The 4,814-nt window shown below is 41.7% G+C and overlaps 1 non-coding gene across 1 annotated transcript; it reads right to left on the bottom strand.

Annotated features, from left to right (window-relative positions):
- Positions 1-322: 322 nt before the first annotated feature.
- On the bottom strand, positions 323-393 carry Trnag-acc. The gene has a single exon. It is a non-coding gene; the product is annotated as a tRNA-Gly (tRNA).
- Positions 394-4,814: the final 4,421 nt, after the last annotated feature.

Raw genomic sequence — 4,814 nt, 5'->3', positions numbered from 1 at the left:
GTCGATTACCACAGCAGTTGGAACACGACGAGTTTGAACCGATAACTATCTTGGGTTTCCACGATACAAACACAGAGTCTGGCGATGGATATAACTTGTACCTCTCTGTCCTACAAATGGTTTATTCGCCAATTGGTATGATCAAAGGAAGATTAAGTAATCTAAACCAATCTGGCAAACAAAAATGAGTCCGCTTAAAGAGATTGCTTCAACCACCACTAACCACTAAGTACCGTCCTTATACGTACTGCGCAAGAATATCAGCAAACTAAACTCAATAGAGTAGATTCAACCAATCTGTCTTGGGCATTGGTGAATAAAATGCATCGACCGGGAATCGAACCCGGGCCGCCCGCGTGGTAGGTGAGCATTCTACCACTGAACCATCGATGCTTACCCCTTTCGTATACTTCTTGATACAAATTGCACGACGACAACCCATCTATTGTAGCCGACTATCATGCCTAAGCTTGTTAGCTTTTATTACGAAAATCAAGGCTTGTGGCGATCAAAAGATCCAAGGAAATATAAAAAAATAACCTGACTAATCTGACTGACTTTTTCAAAAGACTAAATGTGTTCGTGTGATAATCAACCTTACCATCAGAATCTATTCCTTTATAAAAGACACCGTAGTTCCCAAAATATAACGATAGTAATTACATCGAAAATCAAGATTTCGTGGTGCAACGGTAGCGCGCCTGACTCCAGATCAGTAGGTTGCGTGTTCAAATCACGTCGAGATCAAGCAAAAATATTTCTTGTGAAGGTATGTTTAGACTTTTAAAACGGATATAACGTTCAAATAACATTAATCACCATTGTTTCTATATCTTGTTATCTCAACACACATGTATCCTAATTCAATTTGAATCTTAGTCAGCTGTTTTTTTTTCTTTTTATCAAAATGTGACTTTAGATCTACACGGGACTACAGTTTTTGGAATGGGAGAGCATAGAACCAAGTGAGTTTACAAAAGGGGGAACATTTGCGTCTGAATGTCGATTACCACAGCAGTTGGAACACGACGAGTTTGAACCGATAACTATCTTGGGTTTCCACGATACAAACACAGAGTCTGGCGATGGATATAACTTGTACCCACTCTGTCCTACAAATGGTTTTTCGCCAATTGGTATGATAAAAGGAAGATTAAGTAATCTAAACCAATCTGGCAAACAAAAAAGAGTCCGCTTAAAGAGATTGCTTCAACCACCACTAACCACTAAGTACCGTCCTTATACGTACTGCGCAAGAATATCAGCAAACTAAACTCAATAGAGTAGATTCTATCAATCTGTCTTGTGATTAAAATGCACCTACCGGGAATCGAACCCGGGCCGCCCGCGTGGCAGGCGAGCATTCTACCACTGAACCATCGATGCTTGCCCATCACGTATACTTCTTGATACAAATTGCACGACGACAACCCATCTATTGTAGCCGACTATCATGCCTAAGCTTGTTAGCTTTCATTACGGAAATCAAGGCTTGTGGCGATCAAAAGATCCAAGGAAATATAAAAAAATAACCTGACTAATCTGACTGACTCTTTCAAAAGACTTAATGTGTTCGTGTGATAATTGTAAAATTGTTCGAGCGCTAGCGCTGAAAAATTGGGATTATTTACTAAAATGAAAAGAGAGACAGAACTGTGTGTGACCTTTTATATTGAGCATATTTATAGCAAACATGACTTGAAGTATGGCAACAGTGCCATACAAAAAAAGATGAAGAGGTGTGGACGAAGCCTATGAGGCACCACACGTCGGTATACTAATCAGACTTTAGAAGCACTGAAATATAAAGTAACACGGAGGAAAGGCAACAAGAAAAGGAAACATGATTACTTTTTGTTGCTAAATTTCTCAGATTGTCGATCTTGTCTTGTCTCCTTTTCCCGGCTGTAATCGTTATTATTTCCACTGAAAAATAACAAAAGCAAAAACGAGTCTGATCATTATTAATTACTAAAAATATGAAAAGCAGCGGCGGGCGGGTGGGAGAGACAGTTCTGTCTCTCTTTTCATTTTAGTAAATAATCCCAATTGTTCAGCGCTAGCGCTCGAACAATTTTACAATTATTTAGTAAAATTCGTTCGACAGAACTGTGTGTTCAAAGCAAAAGCTGACGAGGTATAGGGAAAAGAGCGAAAATAGAACCACAACACAGCAGAGGGTTCGACTGTGATTCCAAGATGATGTCAGATGGATGGCGATCAGGTTGGATGGTCCATCGCCCATCTCCCTGTGGTAAAGCTGTTAGAACATAGACTGTCTGGCCCAATGGCCGAAGTCTAGGATAATTCGGACTCTTTTTCTCTGGTGCCGTGAAGATTCACCCTAAGCGCTAACTAGTCCCGTGGCCTATTGTAGTGACGGGGAACGGGATCACGAAGTTTGTTGTTGTTGAGCAAGAGAGAAGCGGAGTTGGTGGTATTGCGCAATGCTACAGTACAATCCAAATGTGTTTCCACGCATTTGACAGAACAAATTGAAAAGAAACATAAAGTTGCTCGGTCCCGAATGACACACGATGGAGGGGCCTAGAGTGTTGAGTTTTACTTATTTGGCCAATTGTAAAACACATTTCGGAATCGACTCAAACAAATTTGAAGAGATTCGTATGTTTCTAGTAGTGTGGGAGTCAAGAGCAGAGATACCAGCTTCCGAGACATTTCAGGGAGAGAAGGAGCAATTGTTGTGACATCAAAAAAAGGATTCCATGATTGGGGGTATCTGACTGATGTAGGCAAATATATTTTTTTTTTTTTTTTTTCGCATTTGACAGGACAAATTGAAAAGAAACATTAAGTCGCTCAGTACGTGATGGAGGGGCTCAGAGAGTTGAGCCTTACTCAGTTGGGCAAGGGGAAAAGACATTTCGGAATCGACTCCAACACATTTGAGAGATTTCGTAAGTTCTTAAATATTGGCATGAGGGTCAGAGAGAGAGCAGAATGACCAACTTCCGTGACAGTTCAAGGAGAGATCTCTTGTTTTTGGCGGGCGGATGAGATGTTACCCGGGTTTACAGCAAGCGTAGAGGAGAGAGTAGGGGCGCTGACCTACGTCTTTGTTCTGCAGCTCCTTCTCACGCTCGTAGCACATAAAAAGTTTCAGTCGGACTTATGTGCAACGATTTTATGTAGATAACGGTGGTGTCGGTCTTGTTCTCCGCCATGCAATCAGGGAGAGAAGAAGCGATGAAACATTCAAAAGGTTATTGACATCTCGGCCAATTCCGCTTTACACCAAGGCAAGTGACAAGGCAAAGGCAAGGGTAACCCAAAAACGCCCTCGGTTGTGAACAGAAACCAAAACGCAGGGTAGGTGAAAATTTGGACGAGTTTCAGAAACGCCCTCGACGCAAGTATATCTTTTGGCCTCGAAAGACTAGACTGTAACCTTTGTCGACTTAGCTTTCTTCTCCTTCGTCTGTACTACTTGCCCCCCCCCCTTCTAATTTTTTTTTTTTTTAAATAAACTCCACCTCTGTTGACCAAATATCCAGCTGGACGCTATCCATCGATGCGTTTGGTGGAATATTACGTTGAAAGAGGGGAAAATTCGCCTTTGCTGTTTAGTTATTAATTTCAGTTCAAAAAATTCGGCTTTTTTGTAATAGTAGACAAACAAAAAATCTAACGGCACAACCCACAGGTCATTGTCAGACGGGCCTATGTGATAACGGAATGAACTGGCAATCGGCCAATAACTGAGGGAAAAAAGAAATTAAAAAATAATTTGCATACCGGGCGAAACTGTTGTTGTCGTTGGGAGAGCCGTATAGAGGATGTGAACGGCTCGATTTCCCCGGTGTTGCCGAAGTCGATGGTCCAGCCACAGAGCTGATTATCAAACTGGCGGTCTTGACTTGAGAGACGAGTTCATTGACAAAATCCGTCCCAAACAGATCCTCGCCTCCAACTGGAAGTTTTCCTGCTGCGCGGGAAAGTAGACCGATGTGATTGGGATGAGTCTGTGTCAGAATGTTGAGTCGTCTAGAGTGGGTGATCTCGCGAAACAGGTGAACCCACAGCATTAACAGGGATCTCAAGGCCTTGGAGTCGTTGTTGCTTCTCTTTCTTTTCTTGTTGAGGAGAAATAAGAGAGGTTTGGCCATATCCAGGATGAAATCTGTCTGTTTTCGATACACTTTCTCCAATTGGTCAATATTGGCCATTGTTGCACTCGAATTCTTGGCAGATTTAAGGGCCCCGTAGAATGTCTCGTCCAATTTGGGATTCGTGAAAAGATCAGAGGCACTGACACTAGCCTTTTTGCCACGTTTGACAATAGGCTTGTACGCCTCTCTAGCAGACTTCAAGTTTCTTTCACCTATGCCTTTCGCAATCCAATTAGCGAGAACCAACGATTTGCGTCTGCTAAGCGTAAAGTTTTTTGGTTTAAACTTAGTAATGTCTGAAAAGGTACTTGAAAAAGAATTAGAAGAAGAGGCGGATCTCTCAGACGAGTCAGAGTCGGAACTCGAACTCGAACCCGTCTTACGAGAACGCCTAGATTTACGATGTTTAGACATGCTTGCTATGCAAGAGCAAAAAAAGATCTGATTAGTATACCGACGTGTGGTGCCTCATAGGCTTCGTCCACACCTCTTCATCTTTTTTTGTATGGCACTGTTGCCATACTTCAAGTCATGTTTGCTATAAATATGCTCAATATAAAAGGTCACACACAGTTCTGTCGAACGAATTTTACTAAATAATCAACCTTACCATCAGAATCTATTCCTTTATAAAAGACACCGTAGTTCCCAAAATATAACGATAGTAATTACATCGAAAATCAA

This window comes from Daphnia pulex, chromosome 10, assembly GCF_021134715.1.
Source record: "Daphnia pulex isolate KAP4 chromosome 10, ASM2113471v1".
NCBI lineage: Eukaryota > Metazoa > Arthropoda > Branchiopoda > Diplostraca > Daphniidae > Daphnia > Daphnia pulex.
This window is presented reverse-complemented; position numbering and strand designations above follow the sequence as displayed.